Below are 17,385 nucleotides of genomic sequence, written 5' to 3'. Positions count from 1 at the left end.
ATTTATTTCTCACATCTTTGGGCTTCCCTGGCATCTCAGATGGTAAAGAATCTGCCTGCAATGCTGGAGACCTGCGTTCCATCTTTGGGTCGGAAGATCCTGGAGGAGGGAATTGCTACCCACTCCAGTGTTCTTGCCTGGAAAATTGCGTAGAGAGAGGAGCCTGGTGGGCTACAATCCATGGGGTTGCAAAGAATCGGACATGACTGACTAAGTGGCTAACACATAAGAGTATTGGGGTGGGTTGCCATTCCCTTCTCCAGGGGATCTTCCCCACCCAGAGATGGAGCCTGTTTCTCCTGCTCTGCAGGTAGATCCTTTATCATCTGCACTACCAGAAAAGCCCACAGATATGTGTGTTAGTCATTCAGTCATGTGCAACTCTTTGTGACCCCATGGACTATAGCCTGCCAAGCTCCTCTGTCCATTGAATTCTCCAGGCAAGAACACTGGAGTGCGTGGCCTTTCCCTTCTCCAAGGGATCTTCTGCCCCCAGGGATTGAACCTGGGTCTCCTGCATTGCAAGTGGATTCCTTACCGTCTGAGGCACCAGAGAAGCCCATATAAGTCACCCAGGTTATGCTATTTTGTTACAGCAACCTGAGCTAAAACATTTGCTCAGCTTTCCAGAATGAACTAGAAGTCTTTGGGTTCAGTCTGTTCTGTGTAGAACACGGACCTTTTCTGTAGCCTTTACCCCTATTCTGTAAGTTCCTTCAAAGGGCAAGCTATGTTTTATTCAGTAGTATTAACCTAGTACTTAGCAAATGACTGCTGGACAGAGAAAGAAATGAATGAATAAATGAGTGAGTGAATGCCTCTCTTTCCTGTTTTGACAAATGTGTATGGTGGGCTGGTGTGTGTGTCACAACTGTGTGTTGGAAGATCACAAGTTAAGCTTGAATTCATGCAAGCCATTTTGCAAGGCCTAGTTTGACAGACCCATTTGTTATGCAAGGTCATATTGTTGTTATTGTTGTAATTGTTGTCTCTCAGCATAAATATGGGCCCGGAACCAAGCGTTAAAATGCAGTAAATCCTTGGCATCTATTCTCTTTCTTTGTAGCTTGGCCTGACCTCTGACAAGCCAGAGGAGAACCAGCTTGAGTAGTGGCCTGTGGCCCTGCCAGACTGCTGTAAGAATGACAGCTTTGGCTCACGAATGGGAACAGGGCATCAAGAGGGGGATGCGGTCAGTCTGCAGGGGAGACTGGAACTTGGTTGGCTTGGAGGACTGGAACAGAGGGCAAGGCAGGGTGGAGTGAGAGAACATTAAACTGAGTGAGGGCCGGGTTGTTTCAGGTTAATCTGAGATGCATTTGTTCAGAGATTGTTTGCTCTTCTGAATGCTTTGTACAAAGGCACTGTGCAAAATACCACTAAGGAGGCAGGGAGTCATCACAGCTGATGTTTCCTTCCTGTTTATTGTGTGTGGTGGGCACTGTGTTGAGCAGTGTTAAAGTAGTATCTCATTTACTCCTCAGAACAAGTCCACGAGTGCAGAGCAACTATGACACTCAGCAAACTGATGAGGAAACTTCAGTTTCATGACAGTAAAGGCCATGGGCACCCAGTACATGGCAGAGCTGGTTATTTATTTATTTATTTTTAATGAATTTATTTATTTTAATTGGGGGCTAGTTACTTTACAATATTGTAGTGGTTTTTGCCATACATTGACATGAATCAGCCATGGGTATACACATGTCCCCCATCCTGAACCCCTCTGCCCCCTCCCTCCCCATCCCATCCCTCAGTGTCATCCTACTGCGCCAGCCCTGAGCACCCTGTCTCATGCCTTGAACCTGGACTGATGATCTATTTCACATATGGTAATATACATATTTCAATGCTATTCTCTTAAATCATCCCACCCTCGCCTTCTCCCACAGAGTCCAAAAGTCTGCTCTTTACATCTGTGTCTCTTTTGCTGTCTCGCATATAGGGTCATTGTTACCATCTTTCTAAATTCCATATATATGCGTTGCTGCTGCTGCTAAGTCGCCTCAGTCATGTCCGACTCTATGCGACCTCATAGATGGCAGCCCACCAGGCCCCACCGTCCTTGGGGTTATCCAGGCAAGAACACTGGAGTGGGTTGCCATTTCCTTCTCCAATGCATGAAAGTGAAAAGTGAAAGTAAAGTCGCTCAGTCCTGTCCGACTCTTAGCAACCCCATGGACTAAAGCCCATCAGGCTCCTCCATCCATGGGATTTTCCAGGCAAGAGTACTGGAGTGGGTTGCCATTGCCTTCTCCGATATATGCATTAATATACTGTCTTGGTGTTTTTCTTTCTGACTTATTTCACTCTGTATATTGGCAGAGCTGGGTATTTAAACTGATGTCTGATTTAAAATCCTGTTCTCCTAACTTATGCACATACTGGCCTGGTCTTTAGCCACTGAACCTCATACTTAAATTGCTCTACTTTTCTCTTAGTAGCAGACACAATTATAGAAGTTATAATATGAACAAAATGGGAGAAATGCTGCAAGGAAGGAGTGGACTTAGCATTATGGGAACAGAAAACTTCTGGGAATGCCATTTAGGCAGGAATATGCAAATAATCAGAGAAGGCAATGGCAACCCACTCCAGTACTCTTGCCTGAAAAATCCCATGGACAGAGGAGCCTGGTAGGCTGCAGTCCATGGGGTCGAGAAGAGTCAGACGACTGAGTGACTTCACTTTCACTTTTCCCTTTCATGCATTGGAGAAGGAAATGGCAACCCACTCCAGTGTTCTTGCCTGGAGAATCCCAGGGACAGGTGAGCTGTCTATGGGGTCGCACAGAGTCGAACACGACTGAAGTGACTTAGCAGCAGCAGCAATGCAAATAATAGTGGTAGCTATTGAGTGTTTACTGAGTCAGGCATTTTACCTCCATTCAGTCACTCATTCAAAAAATATTTACTGTTAACCTACTATGCATCGGGCACCTTTCTAAGAATGAAGGATGCATCAAAAAATGAAACAAATATACTTGTTTTCTTTAATCTTGCACTGCAGTAGAGAGAAACAAAGAATAAGCTGTATATAGTTTATACACACACACTCACACATATGTTCATATATACACATTTAAAAATGTTACAGGATATTAAACACAATGGGAAAAAGGAGGAGGAAGGCAAGAGGGTATTTTAAATGGAGTCCTCAAGAAATAGCGTGTCCTGAACTATCTCTTTGAATCCTCACAACACTTCTGAGTCAGGGACTATTTCTGTGTCCCCTTTCCAAATGGAGAAAAAGGGCTTAGAGAAACTAACTAGATTGCTCAAGAAGGTAATGGATCTGGGATACCAACTTGAGCATATGGACTCCAGAACCTGTATTCCCAAACCCTATGCTATTCTTACTCCCCTGTAGGCTTTTAAAACTTTTCTTCTTCCCCCTCATCTAGGAACTGATTGAGCTGTTATGGCTGTCGGGGCCCTGTTTGACCTTTCCTGTGACTTGCTGAGTCTGTTTCTCTATGAGCCCAGCTCAGCCTCATCTTACTGAGTCCCCAGCAAAGGTCACAAGAGCTTCAGCAGCTTCAGTCCCTGCCATCTGCCCACCAGAATCCACCTCCAGCTCAACAGAACCATGTGTGTGCAGCCTCAGGGGTTCAACATTTGTTTCTCCTGCTTTCTCTACCATGAGCCAGGTCTTCTGATTAATGAACCGTATTTGCACCTATTACATCCTGTGAAAACTGGGTCTTGGGCCAGCAGAGGCCATTTCAGGGACCAGTTTTCAAAGCTGGGCTAGTACTCTCCAGCCTGAGGATTAAAAAGCCATTCCTGTCCCCTTCTTCACAAAGGCTCCAAGTCCAATAACAGTTGGGAGCCACTCTGAGTCAGCTCCTAGTATGAGATGGCTATCGTTGGAAAAGAACTGGATTGGCGATCTCCAAATAGCATCACAGAGTGCTTTTCTGGAAAGCCTGGTCTTTGAGGAACCCGCCTAGTCTGATCTTGAGGTCCCTTCTAGTGATCTTTGGTGTACACATGGGTACTTTGTTGGGTCTTCTAAGTCCACAGGGGATAGCCTAGGGCAAGATTATCAGGAATTTTAATTTACCCTTGAAGCATAATATTTTGTCATATACTTAGTAGGCACCATATTCCTATGAGGTAGATACAATACTCTTAGCTTCATCTTATAAATGGCCAAACTGAGGTACATGGGAGGTTAAGTCGTCTAAGGCTAAATTATGAGAAGCAGGGCTGGATTAGAATGGAGTGCTGTCATAACACCTGGAAAATATTTTCTCTAGATGCTGGGGACACATCCAGACAAGAGATCCCTGACTTCAGGAAACTTACAGCCTAGAAGGGAGACAATCAGGTAAAACAAAAATACCAGTGAGGGGTTATTTCTTAGAAGTGGGATAAAGTACAGGTAGATGACTGGGTCAGAGCATCCAGGGGAATGAGTGGGACTTTGCTTCTCTTTCCTCACTCACAACATTTTTGTCTCTCCAGTAGCATCCTATGCTTTATTTGACTCACTCTCTCCATAAAATGTGTCTGGCTGTTTCCCAGCTCCTCATGATTCTTTTTGGGGACCATCTTGAAACGTGTTCAAATGAGGCAGCCAGTTTTAACAGCTAATCTATTACCTTAAGCTCTAAATTATCTGTCACTGATAACAAAGTACTCCAAAATGTGATGGCTTACACAACAGCCTTTTTATTATGTCATGATTTTCTGGGGCAGGAGTTTAGCTGGACTTTGCTGGGCTGTGCTGCTCCACCTGGCAGTGACTTGGGCCCATGATGGTATCACCTGTGTGCCTGGCATCTTGCAGGGGCACATGGAAGGCTGAACTCCCTATCTGTAGTTTCATTGCAGGACTTCCCCGTGAGGCTTTCTAGCAAGTCGTCAGAATTCTTAGCATGTTGATCCAGCTACTGAGGGAGACCATGGTTGAGGCCGCCTGCTCTCTTAAAGGCTGAGAACCAGCAGAGCATGACTTAACACTCTTCTTTGTTGATTAAATCAGGTGCATGCTAGCCCAGGTCCAAGGAGAAGAGTACACTCCACCTTTGGTTGTGAGGAATGTCAAAGAATTTGTGGCCATCTTTCATTTACTACAGTTTCTGGTTCACTTGGCATTGAACTTGTATGAAGGAGTAATGTATTTCTAATAAAATATTGCCTCTGAAGACTGGTTGAAGCTGAGTTGCTACAACCTTTAATATATATTTAGTGTTCAAATAAGACAACTTGACTTTCTCAGAGCAATGAATGTAGAGTGATTGCCTTTTCCTGCATACGTGCCTGCTCATTTGCTCAGTCATGTTTGATTGTTTAGCAACCTCATGGACTGTAGCCCCCAGGCTCCTGTCTCTGTGGAATGTTCCAGGCAAGAGACACTGATGTATAGAACAGTCTTATGGACTCTGTGGGAGAGGGAGAGGGTGGGAAGATTTGGGAGAGTGACATTGAAACGTGTAGAATATCATGTAAGAAACGAGTTGCCAGTCCAGGTTCGATGCGCGATACTGGATGCTTGGGGCTGGTGCACTGGGACGACCCAGAGGGTTGGTGTGGGGAGGGAGGAGGGAGGAGGGTTCAGGATGGGGAACACATGTATGCCTGTGGCGGATTCATTTTGATATTTGGCAAAACTAATACAATTATGTAAAGTTTAAAAAAAAAAAAAAAGAATACTGGAGCAGGTTGCTATTCCCTATTCCAGGGGCTCTTCCTGACCCAGGGATGGAACCTGCATCTCTTGCATTGGCAGGCGGAGTCTTTAGCACTGAGCCACCTGGGAAGCCCCATCTTTTAATAAACACAGGCAAATTGATAATTTCCAAATGCCATTGTTCAAAGGAATGGGGATATTTAGATCATCCTCGCATTTTTGGCAGAGGGAGTAAATGTGCGATGGGGAGGAAGCAGGTTTGGGAAGGGAACTCTAGGCTGCTCAGGAAAAGCTGTGGAAAGATACTTGGAGAGAAAGTGGATTACATTCATTCCAACAGGAGGAGCTGTTGAAGAATTCCCAAGAAAAGCACAGAGATCAAGAGTGGAGACAGTTAAGATTCCTAGAGGCAGTCCCAGGGAAATGACTACTTCTAAAACTGTTCTAGGCACATTGTAGGTGCTCAGTTAAGTGTTAAATGACAAAAAAAAATCGTGATGAGTTGGCTGTGGAGATGGCATCTAGATCAGGCATCTTAGAAAGTAGACCTGGAAATAAAGGAACTTTTACATTATTTGAGGAGAATTAAATGAAATTATTTGGGTGACCAAGAAACCACACTTAGTATATGGCAGATACTCAAAAAATATTATTTGCATTCTATTTTTACTTTTTACTTCTTTAGACTATAAGAGTAAGTGGGGAATAAAAGTAGAACTAAAGGATAGTTTTACCTTTATGAGTTAAAATAGAGAGCTGAGTTAACCAGTAGAGCTTTCTGAAATGATGGAAATATTCTTCACCTGTTACTGACTGTTAGGTGTCTGGCCCCAAGAAAGGTTCTCCTGTGTGATGTCATTTGAGCCAATAGACTGAGATGGAGTTTGGTTCAGAAGAAAAGGAAAGCTTTTTTTTTAAATATTCATTTATTATTTTTATTTATTTATTTGGCTGTGCCGGGTCTTAATTGCAACACGTGGGATCTTCTTTGTTATGGCAATGCAGGATCCTTAGTTGCTGCTTATGAACTCTTCACTGTGGCAGATGGAATCCAGTTCCCTAACCAGGGATGAATCAAGGCCCCCTGCCTTAGGGAGCGTGGAGTCTTAGCCACTGGATCACCAAGGAAGTCCCAGGCAAGTTCTGTTCTTTGGTCAAAGAATGGAAAGATGTGAGCTTCAGCTCTGGAGCACAGGCAGTCCCTGAGAAGCCGTGGGTAGGCTGCTTTGCGGGGAATTCAGCAGCAGGGAGGGGCGCGTGGAGAGTGGAGTTCTCGCGAGGTTCAGGGTCCTGCTCTCAGGGCCTGCTCTCTGCCGCCATCTTGAATTGCAGCCCTGGGCCAGAGCTTCTGCCCACGGTCCAGAGCAGAAGCCTAGCTGTTTGGCACTGGGAACCCTGGTCTGAAGCACCGAGTTCAAGGCCTCTGCCTGCTGCACCCTACGAGCAGGTGAAACTAGACTGAGCTCCAAGGAAAACTAAAGGTTAGACTTTATTTTGTTACCCAGATTCTATTTTTATTTTCTGGGTATTGTTAATGGGCTTTGCTGGTGATATATCTGCACTGTTCAATATACTCACCTCTGACCACATGGAGCCTTTAAGCCCTTGAAATCTGCTGGTGTGACTGAAGCAGTAAATTTAAAATTTTCTTTTTAAAATTTCTTTTTCTTTTACTCAATTCACATTTAAGTTTAAATAGCCTCTTGGGGCTGCTGGTTATGTTATTGTATAAGAGGATTTACTTAATACTGATTTGAAACAAAACGTCTATAAGATGGTACTCATTAACCTCAAGTGTGTAAAATGGGTACCTTGAAATTCTTTCAGACTCTAGCACAGTTAAATAGTTTATTGAATTAATTAAGGAGGTAGGAGAAAAAGTTAGGCTTATGGCTGCTGCTGCTGCTAAGTCGCTTCAGTCGTGTCCAACTCTGTGCGACCCCATAGACGGCAGCCCACCAGGCTCCCCCGTCCCTGGGATTCTCCAGGCAGGAACACTGGAGTGGGTTGCCATTTCCTTCTCCAATGCATGAAAGTGAAAAGTGAAAGTGAAGTCGCTCAGTTGCGTCTGACTCTTAGCGACCCCATGGACTGCAGCCGACCAGGCTCCTCCGTCCATGGGATTTTCCAGGCAAGAGTACTGGAGTGGGGTGCCATTGCCTTCTCCATGCCATTGGCTAACAGGAAGCAAATATAGAAACCTAAATATAAATGTATTATAAGAGTTTAAGACTGAAAGAGGGTAGTAATTTAGGGACCAGCTGGTTCTGCTGGACAGAAAAGACCCTGGAGCTTGTCAGTAACTATTGGAATTCTATAATTTGGTGTAACAAAGAAGTTTAGAGTGATTTCCAACCAACAAATTGAGTGAAATAAGTATTATTTATATTCACCTGGCATAATTTGTTATTCGACTTTTTCGAATGGCAATAACGGAACTGCAGCAGTTAAACCACATTCTCCAGAGTACCAGTACTACTGCCAAGAACAGAAAACTTTCATCTTCCAAAGCCTCAATCAGCCAGCTTCTCATCTGCATCCCATAAATCATCAAGAAGGAACAAGCTCATTATCTCAGCACTAGGGACAAAAGTCTTTTACATGACACTGAACTTCTGACTGCTGCAAAACATGGCAGCTTGCCATCGTATCTTTAACAGGTGTGTTGGCCCCTTGAACAGACTGAGCCAGACGTTTGAGACGATGGCCTGAAATTTTAATTTGTTATATGCTGTGACTTGTGGTGGGCCCATGTCCAAAAGTAATTGGGTCCAGTGGCTTGTGAATGTTTTGTTGTTTTAATAGGTTTGGGGAGACGTGGGAGTGTCTCTCCCTCAAAACATCCTCTCTTAGATGTTAAGGATTAGGGGAACTTCTCACTCTATTTTGGAAGGTGTTTCAATTCTGCTTTTCTGAAGAGCTGGGTAGGAGCTCCCAGGTACAGCCTATTACAATGTCCTATACACTTACCCTTCTGCATTCACATATTCAAATAAGGATTTTTGAAAATGTTTGAAACCATATTTGAAAATACAGTTCCAGAAAATCCCAAAAAGCAAGATTTAAATTTGCCCTGTGATGGCAACTATTTACATAGTTTTTTACATTGTATTAGGTGTTATATGTTGGAGAAGGCAATGGCACCCCACTCCAGTACTCTTGCCTGGAAAATCCCATGGACGGAGCCTCGTAGGCTGCAGTCCACGGGGTCGCTAGGAGTCGGACACGACTGAGAGACTTCACTTTCGCTTTTCACTTTCATGCATTGGAGAAGGAAATGGCAACCCACTCCAGTGTTCTTGCCTGGAGAATCCCAGGGACGGGGGAGCCTGGTGGGCTGCCGTCTCTGGGGTCGCACAGAGTCAGACATGACTGAAGCGACTTAGAAGCAGCAGGTGTTATATGTAATTTAGAGATGATTTAAAGCATATGGGAAGATGTGCGAAGGTTATATGCCAACACTATGCCATTTTGTATAAGAGACTTGAGCATTTGCAGATTTAAGTCCTGGAACCAATCCCTTGTGTGTACTGAGGAATGACTGTGCCGCCATCTTGTAGTTCCCTCTCTACATAATTGTTCTGGAGCCTTCTGAATTACCCAAAATGTGATTCCTGTGTCATATAAAATTCACTATGATTTCTAGTAAGATAATCATATGTCCAGAAAAGTCTCTCAATTTTCACCTCCCTTTCTAAAGATGGAAATACTGTGAGTGTTGCATGGAGGGTGTTCTAGTTTTGGGTATTCTCTTGTTCCCTGGTCAAAAAAAGATAAAGTTGTTAGACATAAAAAAGCGTTTAATCTATAATAAGCGTCATCTTCTGTAATGGTCAGATGATACTTATTTTTGGCTTTTGAGCCATTTGATCTTTGTTGTAACTACTCAGTTGGTAACAAAGGCAAAAATAATGTGTTGATGAATGAGTGAGTCTGTGTTCCAGTAGGCTTTGTTTGTGGGCCCTGAAATTTGAATTTCATATAATACACATTTGTGATTAATGTTCTTTTTTTTGGATGTTTTTCAAATATTTATTAACTTGCAGGCTGCCAAAAACAACAGCAGCAAAGCACAGATGGGAGACCACACGACCTATAGGCTGCAGTTTGCTAACTTTTACTCTTTAAGATATAGACATATATAACTAAAGTGAAAACATTTCATAAATGTTGTTTTATTGTAGATATTACCAGATTCTAGCATTCTAGAGTTATGAAAGGATTTATGTTTCTATCCTTATATATAGATTTAAAAACTGCAGTTTATTTACAATGAGCATCTTTGTAAGTGGATAATTTAAATAATGAAAGAAAAAGCATATTGCTGTAGTACATAGATAACTGATTAACGGTGTGAGAGTTCAGGATTTTCTGTTCAACTCTGATGCTAAGCCAGGACTTAATACATTAGATTTTCTCATCTCTAAAATGGGAATAATTCTGACTCTTCGATCCTTATAGGACTGTGATAAAAACCAAATGAGACTATGCTCCTGGAAAGTCCTGGAAAAGATCAAGTGCTACATGTGTGTAATTTTCCAGGAGCATCCCAGAAGTTCTTGAGCTGGTATAATTTCTCTTAACAACTGTGTGGGAAAGTACTGCTATACAAATGGATAAATATAGGTAGATATTTTTATATTCATGTGGGGGTGATTTGCAGAGAAAAATTATATATCTTGAATATTTTATCTTTTAGCAGTAACAGAAATCTTTCCATATGTATGTATTTTTACAATCATGCTACAAACTGCTGCTTCATTTAGAATATTGTTTTCTCTGATTTATTCCAAACACAAAGATGGCCAAAGGAGATGAAATATACTGCATGCATCTCATGCATGGAAAGATATATATAAAATAATGGGTTGAGAGTTGGATTAAAGAAAGACAAAGGCATCCATACAGGTGGTTCTACTGAAAGAATACTAACTGAAAAGATATGAAAGATGTCTTTTTGACTTGCTGCTGTTCAGGAAGATATTAGTACAAACAGTTGTATGTGTGCTTGTGTTTGTGGGTGTGTGTAAATGAAAGTGAAGGAACATATGTCAATACAGTGTTCTACAGTGGGGAAACAGCTTTGAGTAAAAACATATATTTAAAATCATTCCGTTTATTTCACTTTTGTTTGATTGATTTTCTAAAATACTTTTTTTTTGACCTCCATGAAATAATTCAATGAAAGACTAGAAAACATTGTGAAAAGGGTAAATTTTGTTTGTGTTTCTTAGGATATGAAATCACTTGTCCCCTAAATGGAGGGTTTTAATTAAAATAGATGAGAAACTAGGGAAAGAAGAGGAGAAAGACATTTAAACATATTTTTCTTGTGTAAGGCTTTCCATGTTTTCTTCATAACAGTTGAATTTCCCTTCTGGGCTTTGCAATATAGTTTGTATAATTATTTTGGAAAAATGAGAAATGTGAGAAGGAAAATGAGGTATTTTAGTACTGGTCCCAAATATATGCTACATCTGGCTGATTTCAGTTAAGTCTCCAAGCGCTACTATAACAGTGTAGATGTCATGAGTTATGATGATGTAAAGTTTTATATTTCCCACTTCTGACACTCATTTTCACAGTGCTGGCATCTCTGGTCACTTGTTCTTTGTTTTTCTGCTGTCACTATATATTCACATAATCCTTGTCCTCTTTTGTTCTTCTATATTTTTAATATTAATTATCCTGTTGTTAATAACATGCCCAATCTTTTCTGATTTGTATGTATGTCTGTGATATTGGCAGCCATGCTCAAGAAATTTGCCTTCAGGTGAGACTAGCCTAATGTTTCTCGTAAATTTATAGGAGAAAGAGCTTTAAGTGATGGGTCAATACTAACGAAAGTTTTTCTCATTAGGTATACACCAGAAAGTCCTGGCATACTTGTGGCTAGGTTTAGCCTTAATTAGAGGAGACTCTAAGACACACTGATACTAGATTCAAAATTTCACAGTGTAAAACTTGTAGGGACTATAAAATCCAGTGATGCCCAATCCGAGTATAGAAACCTCCATCATGTTATATCAGAAACCCACTGAAGGAACAAGCTGTTCAAAAGGAGCCCAGTGTGTTAAATTCCAAATCCTTAGGCATAGTTTGAAAGCTGGAACCAAGTTTAAATGCAGAGTTTTGTGTATTATCTTGAAATTTGTAGACCCTGGATTTGGTCTGTTAAGGTCAATGGAAACTGCCTGTGCTATGAAGGGGCAGTACTACCCAGGGGATGAGAAATCAGCCCTGGAGTCAGATGTATCCAGTTTTAATTCCAGCTCTGTTCTCTACTAGGTGAGCAAACTTGGGCAAGCTACTATAGTCACTGAACCTCAACTTCCCTCTCTTGAAAATGGGTATAAAAAGTGTACCTGCTAGGGGAAATCCAATGAAGTAAATCATGTAAAATGCTTAGCACGTACTCATGTTTAGTACCATGCCTGGCCCATCATAAACGCTCCATAAATATCTTTAGGCAGAGAATAGCATACTGTCCTTGTAGGGGAGTACAAAAAAAGTGTTCAGCCTGTTTTCGAGGAGGTGTTGATCTTTCTAAATATTGAAGCCCAAACCCCAGGAACAATGTCAAGAACTCTCTCTCTAATGTGTATCATTTAAGTCCCCCAGGAATAGATGTGATCAACTGATAGTGTATTAAGGATTCCAAGGAGGGAAAGATCAGAGTTCTTTTAGAATGGAATTGTGTGGGAGGATTTCTTGAGGCCAGTGGTTGATCTGAGTCTTTCAGAATTTAATAGACAGGAGAGGAAGAGAGCACTGAGGTCAGGGCATTTGGGGCTGGGAAAATATAAACCATACCCTAATGGTAATCTAGTGATGTAGTTTTGACCTCATGTGAAAAGGTTGCTGCTTTTAGACCACATTCCAATCACAGTCATTACAGTTATCAAAAATCTGGTCAATCCAAAAATAGAAAAATTGGCTCCCTATCAAGTGTTATGCACCTGGAACCCAAATTCATGATCCCTGGGTTGGAGCCTAAGTTTGGCCAATGTGTGACACTGAGCAAGGCTTTTGCCCCCTTGGTGATTCCATTTTCCTCTTTCAGAGGAAGGTGTTAAGAGTTAAATTTAATGTTATCAATGGAGATGCCTAGAATGACACTTTGTGATTCTGCACTTGCTTTATGATAATCCTTCCAACTTTTAATTCCATAACCTCTCTCTCACCTCATTTAGACACTGGTTGCTTGGGGAAATATTATTTGGAAGGAATATGGATTTACTCCATTTGTTTTTAAAAGGCAGTGGTCTTGTGTTTTTTGGGGGTTTTGTCATTTAGAGCACCTCCAGTGTAGATCATCTCATTTGATTCTCACAACACTGGGAAGTGGACAGAGAATTCCGGGAAAGGAGATCCAGCCGAGTGCACAAGGGCTGGCTCCTGGAAAGACAGTGGGACTGTCAAGAAAGACACAGATCCTGCTCACTTCATCGCCAAGGAGACTGGGCTAACAGACTGTCTCCTGTACACCGGGAAAGCCATAGGTCTGAGAATTAGATTATTATCAAAGAAACACCGGGGCAGGGGTTTTAGCTTTTCATGTGCTAAAGGGTTCCAGGGGTTCCTTTCCGGAATGCAAAGGATAACTGCTTTATCAGGTATGTATTTTAGTCCATAAACAGTCTTTTAAAATTTTAGTCCCTTCTGTGGCTCTGTGAGTTTTACTTGGAAAACTTTGGAAAACTTTAAGACGTGGTCTGTGCAGCCCAGACAGTCTGGATTGGAAAAATGGCACGCAGAGATCCATCACATACATAATTGGGCTCATCTCATCTCCTTTGAGCTGAGAGTTCAGTGAATGGGCATAAAGGGGGAAATCACACCAGAGTAAGTGTTTTCACCTGTGTGAAGACCAGATGGCAAGCTGACATGCGAAGAGGGCTGTGCACATATGCAGGGAGGTGCCTTTGGGTCTGGCATTGTCCTCTGAGATGGCCTTGTGCCTCCATTCTGTTCAGTTCATCTTCTTCCCCAGACAGGACTTGACAAGTCATCTGTTCATGGAAGACACTTCCGGAGATAACCTTCAACATTTCCAGTGGAGGATCCAGTCCCTGCAGGAAGTGCCTTGCAGAACCTCGGCATGCTTATTAAAGAGCAAATGTTCTGAGAGAGCAGGAAATGGCTTCTCTCTCCTTTTCCAGTCATGTGTACCCTCTGGGGCACACCTGCTCCACTCCCATGCCGCCTGTTGCTTCTGTGGGGTTGACAGTGGTGGGGGTGGTGTGCAGAGTTTTATTTACTTTGTTACATTTTTTACGTTTTCGGATTATTCCTGGGATGAATTGCTATGAAGCCCACATTTACTTAGCATAAACTTCGGTAACAGCTTAATAGAAATTAAATTTCAAGTCATCTCTCTTTGAGAAATATTAGGATTTATTAGTGGGTCCCCCCAAAAACTAATTCATCTGCATGGATACATTTCAGCCTTAAGTAATGGAGGAAACTTTGTGTGCTATTGTCTGTAATTATATTCAGCACATTTCCTTCTTCCCCTCTCCCCTTTCTGTATCCTCTGATGATTAGCCTGGTGGGAGAAGCCTTGTCTTTGCCCAAGGCCTTAGGAAAGCAGTAATGGTCCCCAAGAGAGAAACTGGCTGTACTGAGAGATAAAGGAGGGAAAGGAGGAAGAGAGTGAAAATACGGAAATGGTCAGGTCACAGCCCATGACTTATAAAAACATGTTGAAGCGAAAAGAAATGAACATGTTAAATCTGAGAAGTATGGAATGGCTTTCTCGTGAATCTCTAAATGGCTGAAAGAAACCGCACAGTAGTTAAGCATCCCTGCTTGTGCTGTGGGCCAGGAAAAAGACGGTGCGTGCTCTGTGCTGTGGCCAAATCAGTCTCCTAGAAGAACAGCTTGATCATGTCATTCCTGTGCTCAAGAACAAACACCTAAGGGAACTGGGAGGATTCTGCGTCCCAATTTTGCCACTTGCCCATTTGCCCTTGGGTAATGCACTGGCCTCTTGTTGCTTCAGTGCGTTCATGTCTTAAACGGTAAAGTGATGAAACCTACCTCTCGTGGTAATTATAAGGATGACACGTAATAATGTAGGTAAAACTCTTCGCACAGTGATGCATAATCAGATCATCAGTGCTTGTTGTTATTAATAGATAAGGTACGTCTTTCTTGGCATAGCATTCAAGGTCTTTTACCATCTCTCACCTACCTGTCTTTAAGCAGGATGTCCTGCCATTCGACTCCAGGAGATCTTTCCTCCAACTAAAGCAGTACCATGCATTACAACTTGATGTGTGTTCCATTTCCTTTATTACCTGGTAATCCCTTTTTGTGTAAGAGATGAGATCTTAGTTTCAGAACTCCCAGTGACCAGATGGGTCCTTATAAAATGCAGATGCATCCCTACTTATGAAAAGACTAGGTTCACAAAACCTGAAAATTTAAGCCCATGTGTTTGTAAATCCATAGTGTTTTTATTTATTTAATTATTTTAAAATATACATTTTATTTATTTTAATTGGAGGTTAATTACTTTACAATATTGTATTGGTTTTGCCATACGTCAACATGAATCCTCCACAGGTATACATGTGTTCCCCATCCTGATAGTGTTTTTAAAAGGATTTAAGCTTGTGGGTAGGACACCAATTCAGCCTTGAGTTTTCCTCTATGTAAATGGAAAGAGCTGGATGAGATGATTCATCAATAAACTGGAATCTCTCCAGCTTAAAAGTATTGTGATTTTATTTAATCTGTGTTAATTTTAGTTTTGTCAGGTTTCCATGGTGCCAAGCATCACCAACATAAAGCCTGATTAGCCAAAATAGTGATAATTTCAAATACCCAGATGTTTCATATTATTAATATATAGAAAATATATATATTTTTTAAAAACATATTTTTCTGTTTTCAACAAGATGCTTGTACGAGACTATTCTTCACTGTGGATTTGGCAAGGGAAAGCCAGCCAAAGTGAAGCACATGTTTGGAAGATTTAGAAGGTGTTGCTAATCCTTACGTAATTTTGTCTGTTTCATGCATTCTTGAATAGTCTTTATAAGAAAGTAGTAAAGGCAAGGATTTCCAGCTGTTATCAATTGTTCTTGAATTTTGTTTTCATTAACGGAGCTACCCTTCCCTTGTGGAAAACTTTGGGAGAGAGTGTTGACACCAGCCAGAATAACACTCCCTCTAGAAAAAGAGATGGGTCATTAGTCATATAGGTGGTAGCTTCACAGAGTTGCAGACGGTATTAGTTTCCAAATCTGTGGCTGACCTCATCTCTAGAAGTGTGCTGATGAATCCAGTGAAGTTAGTATTTTCTGGAAACGAGAGTAAATAGCTAATGCTTAGTAAATTACCCAAATTACTGAAAGGGACCTTGGATTCCATAAAGAATTAAATTTGCCTCATGTGACTGAGTGAGCAGTTTCTTTCAATAGGTAATTTGTTTAATAGTGAGCTCAGCCAATATACAGTATTCTTTCAAATCCTATTGAGAAAAAGAATTTGCATTTCAAAACTCTTTTCAAGTTCTAAACCAGTGGATGAATCTTTTGCACAATATCTGAAAGTGTAAAACCAGTACGCAATCACTCTGGTCATCGCCTGTATGTGGATGAGACTGTTGGACAGGGTATGGTGGTTCAGGTGGTAAAAAATCTGCCTGCCATGTAGGAGACCCATGTTCAATCCTGGGTTCAATCCAGGAAGATCCCCTGGAGAAGGAAGTGGCAACCCACTCCAGTGTTCTTGCCTGGAGAATTCCATGGACAGAGGAGCCTAGCGGGCTACAGTCCATGGGGTCACAAAGAGTTGGACATGACTGAGTGACTTTCACTTTCATCAAAATTAGTTCCCACATAATTGTTCCATTCTTTTGGTAAAAGTACTGAATAATTTAGAAAACCTTTTATGGTTCAAAGTCTTTACTTAAAATAGACAGTGAAGGTGTCAACTAATACAAAATGTGAATTACAGAATGAATGTAAAAGAATTGAAGGAAAACAGTTTAATTTCCTTTAAATTTATTTTGTTGTTGTTGTTGTTCAGTCACTCAGTCATGTCCCACTCTTTTTGACCCATGGACTGCAGCACACCAGGCCTCCCTGTCCTTCACTATCTCCCCAAATTCTCTCAAACTCATGTCCATTGAGTTGGTGATGCCATTCAACCATCTCATCCTTTGTCGTCCCCTTCTCCTCCTGCCTTCAATCTTTCCCAGCAACTGGGTCTTTTCCATCGAGTCGGCTCTTCGCATCAGGTGGCCGAAGTATTGGAGTTTGAGCTTTGGCATCTGTCCTTCCAGTGAACACCCTGGACTGATCTCCTTTAGGATTGACTTGTTTGATCTCCTTGCAGTCCAAAGGACTCTCAAGAGTCTTCTCTGACACCGCAGTTCAAAGGTATCAATTCTTCAGCACTCAGCTTTCTTTATGTTCCAAATTTCACATCCATACATGACTACTGGAAATCCATAGCTTTGACTATACGGACCTTCGTCATTAAATTTTGTGGGGTGCTGTATTTGAAATAGCATCTTTCCCTGACATTTTCTATTGCCCCAACCCTGCCTGTAATTTGTTTCAGTTAAAAGATAAAAATAATATGCCTATTTTTATAGTATCTACTGTATGCCAGGCCCTGTTCACAGTTCTCTATATTTTTATTTAGCGCATGTGATCATTACAAAAGCCTCAACATGACGTAAATACAAGCATGATCTCCATTTTCAGAGATGTTAAGACACTTCTCTGGGAT

This window comes from Bos mutus, chromosome 10 (genome assembly GCF_027580195.1).
Source record: "Bos mutus isolate GX-2022 chromosome 10, NWIPB_WYAK_1.1, whole genome shotgun sequence".
Lineage (NCBI taxonomy): Eukaryota > Metazoa > Chordata > Mammalia > Artiodactyla > Bovidae > Bos > Bos mutus.
This window is presented reverse-complemented; position numbering follows the sequence as displayed.